We start from the raw sequence: 20,706 nt of genomic DNA on the forward strand, positions 1-20,706 counted from the left end.
AATCCTATTTATTTTTAACCAAAAGCGCTCCCTGTCCAGTGGTAAGGGAGTGAGGAGCTGTAGCTCATTTGCATTTAAAGGTACACACATGAAAACAGCGTTTATTTGCTTCCACCCAAATAGGTGCATTTTGGACATGCTCTAAAAAAATGATTTGTGGGGTATTTTGAGTTGAAACTTCACATTCTAGACACACCTGAGACTTATATGACATATTGTAAAAATGGGCATAATACAGTATGTGCCCATGTCACAACTTGCTTTTAAGTTAAAGCAACTCACAACAGGTCAAAATTTAAAATAGTAAGTTGAAATGACGTACACAGCTAATTCGACTGAACTGTATAGGGGTCATAGTGTGAAAATCTGACCTTTCCAGTTACAGTACTTTGTTTTTGTTTGTGTGAAAAATAAGGTCATTCAGATTTTGCCTGTTTTGTGACATAGTTAGCGAGTCTTATCACAATAATACCGACCCTTAATCTGCACTATCCAACCACAGCACTGCCATTTAGTGCGTAGAGAAAGACAAAGAGTTTCAATATCAACAAACCACCATTATGGCGATCAGTGTTTGCATTTCATCAGCTCATTTGCATTTTAAAGGACACACCCCAAAAATGGCACATTTTTTTGTTCATACCTACAAAGTGGCAATTTTAACATGCTTTAAAAAAAATATCTTTGGGGTATTTTGAGCTAAAACTTCACATAAAAAAAAATCTCATAATATGACCCCTTTAAGTATAGCTTAAGATGCTTTTTTACTTTTGTTTTTATGCAAAGTGACTTAGAGCATTTAAAGAATTAGTCGATTTTCTTAAAAAAAATCCAGATAATTTATTCACCACCATGTCATCCAAAATGTTGATTTATTTTTTTGTTCAGTCGAGAAGAAATTAAGTTTTTTGAGGAAACGATTCCAGGATTTTCTCATTTTAATGGACTTTAATGGGCCCCAACACTTAACAGTTTTAAAGCAGTTTCAAAGGACTCTAAACGATCCCAAATGATGCATAAGGGTCTTATCTGGCGAAGCGGTTGTCGTTTTTGGCAAGAAAAAAAAATGCACTTTTAAACCACAACTTCTCATCTTCCTTCGGCTGTGTGATGTGCCAGCGCAACCTCACGTAATTGCATAATGACTTAGAAAGGTCACGTGTTACATATATGAAACGCACATTTGCGGACCATTTTAAACCATAAATTGACACAAAGACATTAATTAGTATCATTCAACATACAACAACGTCGAAACGGTCCTCTTTCTCCACACTTGTAAACACTGGGGCGTAGTTTCGCATAAGTCATCCGTGACCTCTTGATGTGATGATGTATTACGTGAGATCGCGCTGGCGCATCACACGACCAGAGGAAGACGAGAAGTTGTGGTTTAAAATGCATATTTTAATTTTTTATTTTTTGCCAAAAATGACAAATCGTTTCGCTAGATAAGACCCTTATGTCTCGTTTGGGATCGTTTAGATTCCTTTGAAACTGCAATTTTAAACTGCATTAAAACTGTTAAGTGTTGGGGTCCATTAAAGTCCATTAAAATGAAAACAATCCTGGAATGTTTTCCTCAAAAAACATAATTTCTTCTCGACTGAACAAAGCAAGACATCAACATTTTGGATGACATGGTGGTGAGTAAATTATCTGGATTTTTTCTAAGAAAATGGACTAATCCTTTAACATTTTGTTAAATGTTCCAACAATAAGTGTGATCTACAAAAGTATGTTTACAGTACAGTAGTAATAGAGTTGGACAAGTAATGGTTCATGAACTGACTCCAGACTCTCTCACATCACTTGCAGGCCAACCCGACTGTCAGGCAGTCTCAGTCCTTGCACACCCTTGCCACCAGTGTTACATCTGGACCCTTTTCCTGTGTTTTTTGCAGATTGAGACGGTGGTAAGTGCTCCCCTGATGGCTTCTTCTATATAAGCCTAAAATGCGAAGTTTAATAATATATAAAAATATATCACAGAGCGTGAACTTGAGGTGAGCGCTCAATCTCCTGACAATAGAGACGTACGTTCCCTCCTCCTGTTCTCCGCGCTGCAATTTCTCACCCTCTTCTCACCATCACATATCATGACTCCTGAAAAACGATCAAGCTTCTCGCCCTGCTGGACCGGCAGCATCTCGCTGCAGGGATGTCACTTAAATGACCATGATGCTTTTTGGGGGCTGGGTTTCATTAGTGTGTCACTGGATAGTCGAGGTTGCCGCCGCCGCCCATAGTCCCCCGTGACTTTATCATAACAGGTCAGGGGACGAGCGACGCCCCCTCCGACAGCTCAGCGGTACGAGTAATAAGAAAATATTAAAGGAAATTGAATCATGGGCCTCTCCCGCTGCATTTGTTATTGGTTTCCGTGTGGAGAGATGAAATTGTGAAAGTTATAAATATGAAGGAACTGAAGGAGAAGTTTTGGGGGAGTGGAAGTCCTTCAGACAACAAAACAAACAAGATAAAGAAAATCAGTGTTGAACTACAAATATTGAGTGCATTTTTGTAAAGCTGCACTGATGGTTGGTAGTAGCTGCTCTTGTCGGTAGCTTTAGAAAATCTGATTGTGTATAAAATGCATTTGCAGTAAAAAATTATTTCATGCAGCTTATAATTAGCATTAATGCAATGAGAAAGCATTTGTATCTAAATTTTAGCAGGGCATAATACATCATATTGTGATCGATATGAATGCTGACGTAATTTCTGCACTTTTACTATTCATAACAATTAAAAAATATATATTTCTGCATATGGACAAAGATGGATTATTTAGAAATCATTCACAACAACATTACTTGACTTAAATATCACACGGGAGATTTTTGTATTAGGGTAAATGTATTCAATGTCACTGTACTGTTGATTGTAAAAAAATAATGCAATTTCTCTTACTACGCATATATATCGTATATATCTTAAAGAAATTGTTTACCAAAAGTGAAAATTTTAGCGCTAAAATCAAATATGGCGGCACGTCACATGACATCTCATTAAGTACTCTTTATACTAATGCTTTTCTTATGTGTGTTCGATTTCATGCGGCTCTGCACAGACCAATCAGCGACACTGCTTGCCGGTTAGAAATTTTGTCCGACTTGAGCTGGCGCCGACGGCATGTGACATTAAAGTAACACGAGAGCGATTCGAGAGGCTGCACGGGTAAAATTCGTTAAGAAATGAAAAGAAGCGTAAGGGCCAACCTCTTTTGGTATTTTAATAATGTAGACTTATGTTTCCCGATATTTTAAGGCATAAAGCAGCAATTAAATTTTCAATATAAAGGGTTTCTGGTTGCAACTTTTTATTAAAAGGGACATTTCACAAGACTTTTTCAAGATGTAAAATAAATCTTTGGTGTCCCCAGAGTACATGCATGAAGTTTTAGCTCAAAATACCATACAGATAATTTATTATAACTAGGGCTGTCAAAATTAACGCGTTAATGCAAATTCATTTTAACGCCACTAATTTTATTAACGGAGATTAACGCAACGCGCAATTTCTGTTTGACCCTTGGTCCAGCCCATAGTTGAATGAACAGAGACGCAGACAAATGTGACTCTCTCTAAATTAGTAAAAGGTTTTCATAGAAATAAGAACATTAAGCAAATTGTCTACCAAATTCAATGCTCTAAATGCTCGTTGGACATCTGATATGATCTTTATTTATACGTCTGAGAGGTGTAACGTTACCGTCCTCCTAATGCTTAATCTAATACAAAGATGCGTCTCAATTCATTTTGGTTTCGCTTTTATGCATGACTTAGAAAATAGACTGCAGGACTTGCTTGATGTTAAAATAGTCATTAAGAGAGATAAAGTTCGGTACCTGATTAATGTTAAAGAGTTATTAAGAGCGACAAGACTCAAAAGCGATCCCCTCACGCTGACTGACTGATATCTGAAGCGCGTGCACACAGACGCGCGAGTGCGCGACCCGGATTTATAGACATCTACACAAAATTACAGTTTTACAAATATCTGTTTTGATAAGAATTCACGCAGGTAGGCTCTATAATCTGTTATGTTTTAAGTAAATGTTTGGTTAACTGTTGGGTAAAACTATCTGATGTGTAACATTATATTAGATCACTTAGATTTTAAGCAGTCTGTCTCAATGTCAATCAAACAAAAGGAACAAAAGTTGAACATACATTGATGATGTTTTTGCTTTGTGTGTGCTAAATCTATTAGTTTTACCAGTGATTTTAAGGTATTGATGTGGTAATATAATGTATGGATGTGGAAATGTTTGTGGTAATTTGACTCTTTCAACTTCAAACACGTGTAGTTCTGTCATATTTTGTTATATTTCAACAAATCATGCATTGTTCTATGTTTTAATAGAGAATGTCAAAATATGAACAACTATTTTTTTAAAATTTGCTAATTCCGACTCAACTTGCCAGCAAAGGTCACAAATGATGCAGCAGCAAACAAAAATGGAGAAAGAAAAATCTTCTGAAAGGAAAATTCATATACAAAACAATGGCTGGTGATTCTGTTAAAATGTAAACAGGCTGTTGTTAACATACATTTGCATAAAGCATCTATATATGTATATATGATTAGAATATTAAAAACCTGAAAAGTGTTAAATTAGGGTAAATTTAGAATGGATAAAAATGTGCGATTAATTTGCGATTAATCGCAGTTAACTCATGAAATCATGCGATTAATCTAAATTAATTTTTTTAATCTATTGACAGCCCTAATTATAACATGTTAAAATTGCCACCTGTGCGCAAAAATGTGCCATTTTGGGTGTGTCTCTTTAAATGCAAATGAGCTGATAAAATGCAAACATTGATCGCTATAATGGTGGTTTGTTGAAATTGAAACTCAATTGTGCTGTCAATTATTCTCTCTCTCTCTTTCGCTAAATGGCAGTGCCATGGTTGGATAGTGCAGAATAAGGGGCGGTATTATTTTAATAAGATCCCCTTTTGACATCACAAGGGGAGACAAATTTCAATGACCTATCTTTTTGCATACTTGCAGAGAATGGTGTACCAAAACTAAGTTACTGGGTTGATATTTTTTAAGATTAAAGCTCTGGGGACCCAATTATAGCACTTAACTCTTTCCCCGCCATTGACAAATTATCTCGTCAATCCGCAATACCGCTATTATCCACCAGGTGCAACTTATACAACCCAGAAGTATCGCCCTAGGCCAAACAGCTGTATGTCCATCTAAGTTTTGAGGATGACTCTCCATCTATCAACAGTACTTAACAAAAATGGAATTATCTCGGCTTTTTGCAAAAAAAAATTGTGTTTTTGAAGAAACCTACCCGTATTTGAAAGGTGATAAAAACAGAACTAATGAAGATAGGATGAAACGTTTTTTTTTTTTTTTTTTTTGAAAGCAGAGGGTCTGTTCTTTCATTTGTTTGTTTATATATTTAAGGAAGAGCATTTTCTAGGAGGCATTAAACCTTTGTGAAAATCATGAAAAATGCTGGCGGGGAAAGAGTTAAACATGTAGAAACAATTCCGATTTTCCTGATTTGTCCTCTTTAAAGGAATAGTTTATCAAAAGTGAAAATTCTAGTGCTAAAATCAAATATGGAGGCACTTCACATATGACATCTCATTGGTTCTTGTCTGTCTCGTGACTATACTGTAGGTCATATGATATTTTGTCAGAAAAGGCATGAACCAATGAGATTTAAGTTACTGGTATGCTTTATTTTAATTTAGTGCTTGGATTTGCTTGTTTTTGTTTATATTTTACTAAATATGCTGACACAAATGTATCATTTAATTTTAGATAACATACACGTGACCCTGCCTGTAAAATCACGACTAAAGTCTCATAATGACATTTGACATGGCCTTACTCAAGTCAATATTGAAGATATCAAGATTATATTTTTATATGATGTATGATTTTATAGAAAACAGTCAATCTCCAAAAATGCTGGGTTTCCACAGACTGGATCAGATATTATCCCACTGGAGTCATTAATAATGGCTTTGATTATGAATATGTTTAGGGACCTTTAATAAGTGAGATCTTATACGTAGGACTTTAAAAACATTGCATTGCATGAGGGAAAGTTCTTTGACATCTACATGACAAAGACTGCAAGGGTAAACTACATATGCTAAATAATACATTTGCAACTAAACTTGAGTAAGAAAGCATGAAAACTACGAGAGTTTTATCCTTGGGAGAACACATGTGATGTCTTCATGTGATTTTAATGATCATGCATTTTTTTGTTACATGCAAATGATTAATTTAGTGTATGACAAAGTGTATGTATTATGTATTAAGCCGTAAAGGTTGACCAGCCAAGCAATGTTTATATGGGAAAACAATGTTATTATGCAGCGTCAGAATACGCAGCTCGCTTTTAAAATGTGTAAAACCGCAAGTGGATTATGCATTGATGCATTGATCATTTGTCGCCATCGTATTTCTTATTTATATGATAACAAGTTTCATTAGCATTCTGTAAAAACCATAGCTGAAAGCTTCATTGATTGAATGTATTTGTGAAAAGAAACTCAGTCCACAGAGAATCGTTTTGGATGCAATTTGCAAGATTACACAGTTATTGAGGTGTTGGGAACTCAATTGCTGAATTCATTGTACAAAGCGTTTTGAAACATGAAAACACACGGGCTCTTTGGGATCGTGGTCCGGGTACGTTTTATTCATTTGATATCCTATCTGAAATCATGTAAAGAGAAATGGGAAATCGGTTCGTTTTTTCGTTTTTCCGTTTATTTCATAAAATGGAAAATTAGATTACGGCTCGATTTTTCATTTTTCATTTGTGGATTACAAATAAGTAAATAGGTTCTATATTTCATTTACGCCTCTGGTCGGCGCTGAAACGCCCCCTTCATCTGATTGGCCAAACCGCGGCCCGGCTTCCTTGTGTCAGGCAGAATAAGAGTCCTTCAAGTTCGCGACGGAAAGCAGGGCTCACTGATAACTCTGCATGATATTTGATGCAGAAATATATTTCTAAACACATTATTAATGCTGCTGTGAAGCTTTGCCTTTAATGTACAAAACTTGAGAGATCGCAAGCGGCCAGCGGCTCGCCGGAGTTTGCCCATCGTTTATCCAGCGGACCACCAGCGGCAGCCGCTACTTTTTCGACAGAGGTCCGCTGTAGGACCGCTGCCCCAGCTAACACAAGGCCAGCGGACCCGCGGCGGTCCACCGGTTCACCAGCGGCAGCCGCAGAGGTCCGCGCTGGTTTATACCAGTAATGTTTGCTAGTTGCCCACGGTCGGTCCGTGGTTCATAGTCGTTTAATCACGCTAACCAAATGTCTTTCAACACAATAATAAACAATTTACATCAGCAACTGCAAATTTATTATTGTCAGTAAACAGAATAAATATCCAAATGCACATACATTTGTCAGATGCATTAAAACCAACGTGACTTACAAATTAAAACAACCAGTTTACACTTTTCTGTACCCATGCAAAGTTGTCCATGATTTTACATTTGCAGTAAAACATGGTAAATATAAAATCAACCATGGTTTTACAACAATAATAAAGAATAAACATTCTCTTACAAAAGCAGTGGGGAACCTTCAGGGCCTTCTACGCCTTCAGAGAAGGCCTAAAAAAATGTATAAAAAGATTTTTTATTATAATAATACAAATAAATAATATTCAATAAAAATATGTTTTTACATTTTTTAATTTCTATTTAATTCAATTCAATACAATATATGTAATATATTTTCTCTCATCTATGTTCTAACGTTAAGCTTACTGTCAGGTTCATGTCATGAAAACATCTAATCCAATCAGAATCGTCCGTCTCTATTAAGGCCCGGTTAGCTGGCTCATTCATTGGTTAGGACTTCATGAATCCCAGGGAAGGCCAAGCTATGTGTTTTGGTGTGGAGAGTGACAGGCAAATCGACCACTCACGTTTTGATTTCAAGTGGGCGGGCAAAAAACAAAACATTGTAAGCCTTCATGAAGTCCTAATCATGCAACAAACTGGATGAGAGCTGCCGTAAAACACCAAAGACGAAGATCATAGACCGTTAATATTAATACAGTCTAATGGCCCGAATCTCTGCGGTGAGAGTGGTTGAGGTAAATGGCGGAAAACGTGATTGACGTTGTGGCTAGTTTGATAGGGCTGAGGTAAAAACGAAATTACTTAAGCGCGTACTCGTGAAGAGCACAGCTGGGAGAAGCGCGTGCAGAGGAGCCTGTGCATATGACGCGAACACGAGAAAAATAATGGGTTTAATTATACTTTTACTTCCTGACAGTTTCACTTGTTACGTGAGGATAGTAATGACTGACAGACAGGGGCGGAGTGGGACCAAAAAATCTACCGGGAAATTTCGTATACCACCGGCCCTCCGTGGTAAAAAAATGTCTCGTAGCTTATTTGTAGTAAAACTAGGGTAATACAAATCGTAATCAATTTGCCCCAAAAAAAAAAAACATTTTAATAATATTAATAAAATCATTAAATCATTGCTAATTTTCCTAAATGAGTAATACAAAATGATACCTGGTTGAAAGACGGAGATGCGTACCTCAATCAGCTATTACATAACAGAGCGAGACCAGAGATGAATGTGCTCATAAACGGAGTAATATGGAATAATTTGTGCATCTAACTGTAAGAATATTTCCTTTAAATATAATTTTTGTCATATAAAGTTTTGAGAGATAATAATGTTTTTTCCACGGTTATTGCTTATTTATTTTAATGTGTTTGTCGCATTACCTTAGAGTGTATTTCAGTAATATTGCTTTTTTTTCCCGCTAATAATAATACAATTTACATGCCAATCCTGCTTCCTTGTCTTTTTATTCATTTCATTATGCTGTTATATTAAGTTATGTGGATATTTAATGGCATATGAGACGTTCATTGCCGTTATATTATCTGGTCTAATATTCAAATCATATCCGGAATAATGTGTGCATCTTCGAATAACTGTAAGAATACAGTTCATTTGAAAATAATTTTTGTCAAAGTTTTGAGAAATAATAATGTTGTGAGGATATTTATATATTTCAGTTGAATACTCTCGTCTATTAATATGGAAATCTAATAAAAATCTAATAGTAGGAAATATAAAATGTGATACTGCAAAGTTACTCTTCTAAATTTTATTTATTATATATAGCCATATGGAGATAAACCTTTGCAAATGTGCTGATTTTATCCATTCAAGTACTGACCACCAGGCTAGAGATTTTAAACATCCTTAATCCACACTTTCTATCAAATAGTCTCCGCTTGATGGATCAATTCGACCGCATATGTACTCCACTAAACAGGTATTCGGCGACGCGGCTTTTCACATCAAAGGCCGACAGGCTATGGCAATTTGGAGAAGGGCCCTTCAATAATCCCCCTATATTAAAAAAAAAATCCTAAACATGGTTAAACCTGGCGAACAGGTTGAGCACTTTTATATAGCCTACTGTGTTGAGCAAAGAGGCTGCACAGTTTGACCGCCAGACGGGGTTGCTATATAACTTGCAATGTATAACTATTATCCATTATCAGACCGGCCCTCGCAGCCTCAAAACACTACCGGCCCACCGGGAAATGTCCCGACTCTCCCGATGGCCACTCCGCTACTGCTGACAGACAACGCCGAATTACATACAATATAATTTCCTAACTAAATCTGAGAGAACGCGAAAAATATTTTTTACCTCGCTATACCCGATGGGCAGGGCGGAGATACATTTTGGTAGCCCGACAAGAATTCGCAATAGCCCCGGGACCTGGGTGCTCGGGCTAGCGATTTTGCGAGCCCTGGATATCTTATAACAACAGTTATAAGCCACAAGGAAGTGCACTGAGAACGCAGGGTGCTATATTTCCCTTTATGAAAAAGATTAACAAGGTATCCGACAGCTAAATATATATTTCCAAAAATAAAATATAAATTAAAGAACATAATTTAAGCTTGTTAAATGCAAATTTACAGAGCCCCTGTCATTACAGAGCAGCAGAATCTGTATTTGTGTTTATCAGTTAAATTAAAGTAATTTTAAACTTTAAAACTGCATTTAAAGGCAGACAATGCCCATTCTGTAATTTAACTTTGCGTGCTCAGAATTTTTACACGTTCACTGTATGATTTAACGAAAATACGAATAGCCTAGTATTATGGATGGAGAGGCATTTGCACTTCATTGCATATTTTGAAGGCCCAGCTGAAGTACCCACGGTTCGCCACTGTACAAAAGCATAGGTTAGAATTACATTTTAGTAACCACAAACTTTACCATGATTTAAAAATGTATGGTTACCATGGTTTCACTCCAGCATTACTACAATACTACTATACTGCCCTACAAAGCCAAAGCACAGTAACTATGCATTTGGTCAAAATTGAGTTAAAGGTTGAAATGGGCTTTGTGAGATCTGATGCGTCTTGTGACAAAGTCTCCTGGTTTAATTTGTCTCATCAGAGAAATGTGTTTGGCAAAATTGCAGTTACATGTTTGACTGGCTGATGTAAAAAAACTTTAAGGGCATTTTTCTCGGTTTCAGTGTTTGCGTAGTTACTGCACTTAGCCTTTGTAGAGCAGTATAGTAGAACCATGGTAACAAAACCTTAGTTTAAAAATTGATCTGCAGCTTCACCAAAGTAAAACCATGATAGGGTATATTGTGCTTCACAATACATGCCATTTTAAGAAAATGCATGTTTCAAAGTTACAAAAGATCCCTTAATCAGCCCGAGGTAAGTGTGATACACTGAGGAGCATATTCTGGAAACAAATCAACATTCATTTTACAACAGCTCTAATATAATAAAAGTCATGTTTAGTTAACAGACAGTTGTTATTATTATAGGCTAAATTAGCAGGATTTCAACCCACTTTGTGTTGTTACTATGTCTGTAATATGTAAATTAACAATATTTGGATGATGCAAAACATCATTTTGGTAGAGAATTGAGGACAAATAAATGGAAATAAATCATTAAAATTAGCTAAAGAATAAAGAGTAAAAAATGTATGTTTTTTATAAATATAAACATGTATTGTATTTGTAACAATATTAAGTGGGTTGAAAATCTGTAGGGTTGTGCTTTGGTGCAGTAATTACAATATATCACATTTGGCAGTTGTGTATGTCTATAGAAGCCATCATATATTGTCTTTGTGAGTGTTTATGTCATCTGAAGTCTTCACAAGTGAGAGCTGGATCCAAACTGAGATGTAAGCTCTAGTTATCTTATGATGTGTACCCTGATGGACAAAAACAGAAAAGCAAAATGAGAAGGATTAGGAGAACAATTAAATAACAGATGCATACGAGCAGACAAATGCATATAGGTCAGTCAATGCAATAGAAAATGATGTGCAAACACTTGCATGTGCAAAAAAATGCATGCAAATAAGCTTGTTTTAAGAATTAAGATATCCTCACAAAAGTGTTTATGAATGCTGATACCAAATGCATAGTTACGATGCTTTGGCTTTGTAGGGCAGTATAGTAGTATTATAGTAATGCTGGAGTGAAACCATGGTAACCATACATTTTTAAATCATGGTAAAGTTTGTGGTTACTAAAATGTAATTCTAAGCTGTTGTAAGATAATGTTTATTCTTTATTATTGTTGTAAAACCATGGTTGATTTTATATTTACCATGTTTTACTGCAAATGTAAAATCACGGATAACTTTGCATGGGTACAGAAAAGTGTAAACTGGTTGTTTGTATTTGTACCTAAGTCACGTTGGTTTTAATGCATCTGATAAACGTATATGCATTGGATATTTATTCTGTTTACTGACAATAATACATTTGCAGTTGCTGATGTAAATTGTTTATTATTGTGTTGAAAGACATTTGGTTAGCGTGATTAAATGATTATGAACCACGGACCGACCGTGGGCAGCTAGCAAACATTACTGGTATAAACCAGCGCGGACCTCTAGCGGCTGCCGCTGGTGGTCCACTGGATAAACGATGGGCAAACTCCGGCGAGCCGCTGGCCGCTTGCGATCTCTCAAGTTTTGTACATTAAAGGCAAAGCTTCACAGCAGCATTAATAATGTGTTTAGAAATATATTTCTGCATCAAATATCATGCGGAGTTATCAGTGAGCCCTGCTTTCCGTCGCGAACTTGAAGGACTCTTATTCCAGATAGCAAAAAATAGCAATGAGTCGGCGGACCACCGGCGGTGCTCTGGCGGCAGTAAGCGGCATAAGGGCGTAATCGCAAACAGGTCTGACGGCGGACCGCCGCGGCAGCCGCTTTTGCACAAATTAAGCAGTCGGTCCGCCGGCTGCATGCTGGCGGCATCTCGCAAAAAATGAGAGTGACGTATTCGGCGGCAAAAGTTTCATCCCCGCCAGCGGGACGCACCTATAGCCGACAGCTTGGGGCTGGCGGCATAAAGAAGCCATGCGGATATTTTTTGCTATCTGGGTAATATTCCGCCTGACACAAGGAAGCCGGGCCGCGGTTTGGCCAATCAGATGAAGGGGGCGTTTCAGCGCCGACCAGAGGCGTAAATGAAATATAGAACATATTTACTTATTTGTAATCCACAAATGAAAAATGAAAAATCGAGCCGTAATCTAATTTTCCATTTTATGAAATAAACGGAAAAACGAAAAAACGAACCGATTTTCCATTTCTCTTTACATGATTTCAGATAGGATATTAAATGAATAAAACGTACACGGACCGATCGTGTTGCTTATAGAGTTTCTGAGAGGTTTACGCTCCGTTGCTTAAGTGAAATGATTTAACTATTTGCTTTTGTTTTTAAATGAACCTCAAACAGAAACAGGTCTGTAATTACAGTTTTATGCTGCACAAGAAGATTTATAAAAGCTCTCCGGTGTGCCAACAGAATTGATATGCAAGATACAGATTGTGTAGGTTGTCAAAAACATAAACCTGTTAAAACATGACAAGTTAAATGGAGATAAGTAATTTTTAAACTAATTTTGAAGTAAACTTTTCTAAATTAGTTTATTAAAAAAGAAGACGGCTGTGGTTTGGGTTTGTATGTTTATAAAGTGAACCCCAGAAAAGTCTTTATAGATTGCCGATTGTTTCTTTTGAACTGGGAGGCGGGACTTCCGTCACCAGAGCTGCCATATTGAGCGTTGCATTATAAAAACAAGTTGTAATTGTTTAACTTAACATGTTAATTTACACTTTATTCCACAAAAGTTTACAATGCAGTTAATATGTACTGTTTATCAGCTGTGTTCCCTAAGAACCGAACCCATGACATTGGCATTGCTCCATCCTCTATAACTGAGCTACAGGGACAGATCCTTTAAAGCAACTTTGATTCAAAGACTTGAACCGTAACCATGCTTGGATGACCCATAATAAAGCTCTTCACAATGAGCTCCAGGATGTTATTTTGTTTTCTCCACATTTCTGCTTGGTCAGGTTTGGGAGCTCTCATTTTCTTTCCCTTTCAAATCCTCTGAACTTGCAACGCTTGTGTACGGCCGGCCTGACAGTCCTGATCAAACACAGCAGACCGTGCTTGCCTTTGAAACGGTGTGGCTGAGCTAATGCTGAACTGAGATGGGAGATCTGACAGGACTCGTGTCAGCGAGGGCCCATTAAAGATAAATGAGAAATGCTGATAGCATAGCATGGCTGACAGGTCCAATATCAGCTTCCAAGAGGGCTTGTGACTTCTCTGATCTCCGTCATTCGAAAACACTCGCTGAGACGGGAATCCTGAGTCGGACATATCACCTGGATTTAATTGTATGAGTTGAATTATTGAAAATAACCATTGAATGGCTTTTGGAGAATGTAACAAAGGATCTTTTATTCATCTGAAGACTTTTTTTAAGATGTCAAATAAATCTTTGGTGCCCCCAGTGTACACGTTAAGTTTTAGCTCAAAATATCATATAGATTATTTATTATAGCATGTTAAAATTGCCACTTTGTAGGCGTGAGCAAAAATGTGCCGTTTTGTCCTTTTAAATGGGTCAATGACGTGACCTTAATTATTTTTGTCCGTATGGTTCAATTAAATGTAAAAGGGTTAACATTTCAAAATATACTTGCTTACATTTTCTTTTTTGAGGACCAAGTCTAAAATTTCTGGTTTTATTTCATTTTGAAAGAATATTTGGGTGATAATTGCAAAAATGTCAATTGGTGTAACTAGTATTTTTTTATGAAATTATAAATATATTTAAAAAAAAATGTGGAATAAAATATAATCATCTAGTTTGGTGTAATGATTTTTTACATGCATTTTTACATCATTTGTCAAAGATTATTTATATAATATATATATATATATTTATTTATTTTTTTTGATGATGATTAAGCTTACATGCCATCAAGGTGGATAAAATATTGAATATTTCTCATTCTTTGGCGCAATTGGCAGTTACACCATTTGACATTTTCAGGTCCATTCAGTCTTAACTTTCATAAAAATTGTGCAAATGTAATTTTTTATTGCATAAACTTAACATAAATACACTGTGCATTGAAATAAACATTGAAGTTTTTTAAAAAGATTTTTCAATTTCTCATCTTGCCAAACCGTTTTTGTCACTGACCCAAATGCAAATGAACTGATTTGTGCACTTAATGACAGTGCAATGGTTGGATAGTACAGATTAAGGGGCGGTATTATTCCCTTCTGACATCACAAGGGGAGCCAGATTTCAATGATCCATTTTTTCACATGCTTGGAGAGAATGGTTTACCAAAACTAAGTTACTGGGTTGATCTTTTTCACATTTTCTAAGGTAATACAAGCACTGGGGACCAAATTACAGCACTTAAAAATGGAAAAAGTCAGATTGTCATGATATGTCCCCTTTAATACATTATTATAAAACTACAAAATACTTTTGTACAGTGAACAATTTTTTTACTGTGTTGAATAGCCATAATGTCCATTGTAAAATCTGGGGCCTGAAGTCAAAACCAGTGATGTGGGCAACATAACAGGTCAAATAATATTCAATTTAATTGGATTTCTTTAGCACTTTTCACAAATTTTTGCTAAACAGCTTTACAGCAAATTTATATCAGTACCAGACGTTTTGAATATGTAGACTACAGTACATGGTATTACAGTATGCATTATTTATTTACTTTAATGCAGTATGTATTTAGTTATTTACTGTAAGTGCTTTAAGAAAAACACATTCATTTATGCCTATATTGGCCATTTCTGTGTCCACTGCCTGTGCAAACTTGTTAAAAACACTGACAAATTTTCTTTGGCATTCAACATTTTGCCACAAATGTTGCGGCTGAAGCTTATTTTGTTTTGCACTTCCTTTACAATACTTTTCACTTCCTCGGCAGACTCGCTTAAATCTGTGTTTGACAATGTGGCGAATTCTTCCTAAATTGTGCCAAGAACGTCTTTGTTTCACTTCAAAGCAACACAACAGGCTTTCCCTGGATTATGAAGTTCTCTTGTTCTGCGTCTCTGTCTCCTGCCAGTGTGTTTGGCACAGACTCGCTGCATCTAAAGCAAAGTGTTAAAATCACTGAACGAGGCGGAAAACGTGGCCCGCAGGTTCTTCTAAAGGAAAATTGACTTCATTTCAGAAAATAATGAGCCAATCTGGGATTCTCACAGACAGAAGTGTGATGAAGTAGATGTAGCTGAGGATTTATTCATTATTAACTGGTGATGCGAGCGTACAGTAAGCAAAGTCATTCAATTTCAAACCTGTGCATGAACGTTTTTACTTAGAAATCATGTTTCATCCAAAACTTATATTTTAACTCATGAATATTAATTATGTCATGTGGTTTGTAAATTTAGATCCCTTTGAAAAGTTGAAAATTATGTGCAGTACACAGACTAAGAATTAAAGGGATAGTTCACCCAAAAATTCAAATTCTGTCATCGTTTACTCACCCTCATGTTGTTACAAACGTGTATAAGGGGGCGTGCGCACCAAAGCTTTTACTCCTGCGGCTGGCGCATGTTTTCAACTGTTTTGGTCAATCTCAGTTCTTACACGGCCGTCAAATCACAGCGGAGGAGGGGCGGGACATTACCACAGCAACCAACCGGCTCACAGCTGAAGTATCGTAGCTACCAAAGCGCTTAGCTTAAGAAAGCTGGCACTCAGCTCAAAATCAGCTGGCATTGGCCGTCCTCCAGACGTTTTCAGCCGCGTTTAAAAGTTTTGGTGTGCACAACCCCCAAAATGTCTTTGTTCTGATGAACACATATTTTAAGGATAGCCAAACTGATCAGAGGCCCCATTGACTTCCACTGTAGGATATAATTATACTATTGAAGTCAATGAAACCAATGATCGGTTTAGTTACAAACATTCCCCAAAATATCTTCCTTTGTGTTCATCAGAACAAAGACATTTTAAAAAGGCTTGTAACAACATTGGAGTGAGTAAATGACAGAATTTGAATTATTGGGTGAACTGTCCATTTAACTCTTTTGCCGCCATTGACGATATGTAATTGTAACTTACATATCGTCTGATATGTAGGGGTCATTTTTTGAATTGAGATTTATACATTATCTGAATAAATAAGCTTCCCATTGATGTATGGTTTGTTAGGATAGGACAATATTTGGCTGGATCTGGAATCTGACGGAGCAAAATATTGAGAAAATCGCTTTTAAAGTTGTCCAAATGAAGTCCTTAGCAACACATATAACCAATGATAAATACATTTTTGATATATTTACAATAGGAAATTTATTAAATATCTTCATGAACATGATCTTTACTCAATATCCCAATGTTTTTTTTTGCATAAAAAGTTTTGACCCATAAAATGTATTGTTGGCTATTGCTACAAATGTACCCGATTTGCAATGTTGCACACAAGGCTGCTGACTTCAGGTTTCGAGGTTAAACATCCCAACATACAGTGGTTCCAATTATGTTCATTGTCAATGGGGGGGGGGGTATCTAGTCAATCCCTGACAATGACAAGTATCCTTCACAAAATTTAATTATCTCAGCTTTTTGCTCAAAATTTGTGTGTTTTAGAAGAAACCTACCCATATTTGAGAGGTGATAAAAGAGAACTAATGAAGGTAGGATGAAATGGTTTTTTTTTTAAAGCAGAGGGTCTGTTCTTTCATTTGATATACAGGTATTGTATGTTTATATATTTAAAGAAGAACATTTTTTTGGAAGGCATTAAACTTTTGTGAAAATCATGAAAAATGCTGGTGCTAGCTGGTAACTTTTGAAAAAACGTTGGCAGCGAAATAGTTAATGTGTACAATTAAGATTTTCTTATTGTTTTCAAATATTGATTTCAATTATATTTTTCAAATATAATTTTGGTAAACATATATAGTCACTCTATTTTTCTTTACTTTTGTACAATGAACAAAATTGGTACTTTGCTGTATCACCACTGTATGTTGGGATGTTTAACCTCAAAACCTGAAGTCAGCAAGCTTGTGTGCAACATTACAGATCGGGTACATTTGTAGCAATAGCCAACAATACATTTTATGGGTCAACATTTTTTATGCAAAAAAACCATTGGGATATTTTGTAAAGATCATGTTCATGAAGATATTTTGTAAATTTCCTATTGTAAATATATCAAAAATGTCATTGGTAATATATGTTGCTAAGGACTTCATTTGGACAACTTTAAAGGCAATTTTTTTTTCAATATTTTGCTCCCTCAGATTCCAGATCCAGCCAAATATCGTCATATCCTAACAAACCATACATCAATGAGAAGCTTATTTATTCAGATGATGTATAAATCTCAATTTCAAAAAATTACCCTTACATATCAGATGATAAGTTACAATTATAGATTTTGTTCTAAGCTTTGTTTTAATCGCGCACCAATACTGACACTAAAAGACTTTATAAAATTACAAAATGTTTTCTATATAGTTAACATTCTTGCTAGTAAAGTACATCTACCCACATAAATAAACAAGTAAAAATTAAACTTTCTTTTCTGTAAACAGGTATCACTACACTGTAAAAATACTTAATTTTTTTTGTTAAATCAACTCAGATTTACAAGTCATGTCAACAGAGATGAGTTGTCACAACTTATAAAATATAGTTGAGAAATGTCAACTTTATTTTATAAGTAATAACAACTCACCTGTAGTTATAACAACTCATCTCCAGAGTTGTATAGTACTTAAGTATTTTTACTTTCTGCATAAAAGTAAATTTTCAATTATTCGTATTTTATTAGTGTTTTTCTTTGGAAAACAAACATTCCAAAACATATTATCATAATTTTTACTCCACTACATTTCATTATTTCAAGTTTTTGGTTTATATTTAATATTTAAGTACATTAAACATCTAGTAATTTTTGTACTTTTACTTAAGTAAAATTTTTTATGTAATTAGGCATTAAATCAATTTTAATATGCAATATATAATGAATACACAGTATGATTCTATGCTTTAGAATGTAGTGAAAATTTTTTAGTAAAGAAAAGTACATTTTTTCCGAGGACAAACACTCTGATAAAGCATAGATGCTTGGAAAATGTAACTAAAATACTTAAGTATTATACTCCTCTGCTCATCTCTAGTCAAGATAAATAATAGTAAGTTGAAATGACTTGTAAATCTGAGTTGATTCAACAAAAAATTTTAAGGCAGCAAAGTATTTTTTTACAGTGTAGGAAAACTAGCAACTTGGTATAAGCAATTGTATTATTGTCTCCATATGACAAATAACTTTATTTTATTGTTTCCTTTTTTTATTCACTTTGGATAAAAGCGTTTGCTAAAGCCCTAAATTTTAATGTAAATACTTCATCGTTATACCATCTATATATAATACCAGACAGTTATCCTATGTAAAGTTCATGTTGTATGTTAAATTGATGCAGGTCTTAGTTCTGCTAAAATCCAAAACATAAATATCAGTTTTTGAAGAAACGTTCACTCCACAAACTGAGTTCAAATGCAAGAACGACCTCACTCCACTCTCTGTCCGCTAATCTTTTTACAAAATTTGGTGTTCCCATTTAAACGGACCATCAGGAGTGATCTCAGAATATTTTCTGTTCTCTTTTCTGCCTGGTTCTGTCTGTCTCCGAACAGAGAACTGCTCTCATATGTCCAATTATCTTCTGAAGAGCCAATGTCTTTCAGCAGTCCCGTCCCACCTGTTACAGACCAATTACCAAAAGCAAACCTGAAACAGTGTCCAAGGACGAAGAGATCTGAGGGGGTTGCCTTTTATCAATAACTGATATTCATTTTAAAATATTAAAGAAACTATATGTATATATGTTTTATTGCAGACTGGTTATGACTTTTCAGAATAATGTCAATCAGAAGGTCAAATTATTGGCAGTAATTCACTGCAGGTACAGTAGATTATTATTACTAAAATTAAACACAGGAAAAAACCTTCAATTTCAATTTATAGTGTTTTATAAAATAAATTATGTAGGGAGAGTAATTGATTCAATTTTAAAGAGAGTGCGCCTCAAAACATTTATATAGTTGCCCAAATGAAGTCCTTAGCAAAAAATATTACTAATGATAAATACATTTTTTGATATATTCACGGCAGGAAATGTACAAAAAATCTTCATGGAGTATGATCTTTACTTAATATCCTAATGATTTATGGCATAAAAATAGATTTTGACCCATACAATGTATTGTTGGCTATTGCTACAAATATTCCAGTGTGACTTATGACTGGTTTTGTGGTCTAGGGTCATATTTATATTGTAAGAGTAAATAATTGTACATCGGTCACATGGCTCAAAAATAAATGCAAAGATGGCTACATGCATTTAATGACAAGCACTGAGATGAAATGAACAATCTTTGGAACCATCAATCTTATTAGGAGACTGTCCTTTCAATAAATCACCTTTACATTAAGTCAATTTGGATAAAAGCAAATTCTAAACAGCCACTTACCTTGTTTACTTGCTTTGCATATTACATCAAAGTCACAAATCATGTTGCCATTAATGCACACTTTTAATAACATCCTCATCAACTAACCTTTATTTTACACTTTACACTGAATTAAGCATGTACTGAACACAATGTTGAGAGCTTGTATCATGCATTAATGACAAACAAAGATCACAACAAGACATCACCGTGTGGACATTGGTGTTATGTAACTTAAGCCGATCTTCAGAAACACAAATCTTCAGAAATAAACTAATGTGATGCCGGCTAATGAAGCGCACTTGACTCGACTGCGCAGACGGTGCTTTCCCACAGAGGAAATTGAAAATTGATTTTGTGGTGAATGACTGTGAATGAGCTAAGAGGAGAACGGGGAACGCAATTTCCTCTCTCTGCAATAAAGCCGCGCTCGCTTGGGTTTCAATTCATTTTTTAAAGCACAAATCTTGTTAAGTCTGCCTTTTTAATACTGTGATTTCAGCATTTGTTTTACAAACAAAAAGGAAACCGTGCTATTCAATTCATGTTACATCTCTCACTTTATTTCGATTTTCCCCTCCTTGCTTTGTTTTTGCTTCACAGCCGTACATGAGTCAAGCCTTTAATGGTTTACAAATGGACAGAAACCTCAAAAACATCTTTTTTTATTTTTCTGAACGCAATGCATTAATTCTGGAAAAGGCTTGGATGTATTTCATGACTAAAACTTTAACCATGTGATATACCATGTGAAAACCACAGTACAGAGCTAAAAAATTATGTTTTTTTTATGCATGGATGTTCATGCCATGGTACTCTTAAAAACCAAT

This window comes from Misgurnus anguillicaudatus, chromosome 8 (genome assembly GCF_027580225.2).
Source record: "Misgurnus anguillicaudatus chromosome 8, ASM2758022v2, whole genome shotgun sequence".
NCBI lineage: Eukaryota > Metazoa > Chordata > Actinopteri > Cypriniformes > Cobitidae > Misgurnus > Misgurnus anguillicaudatus.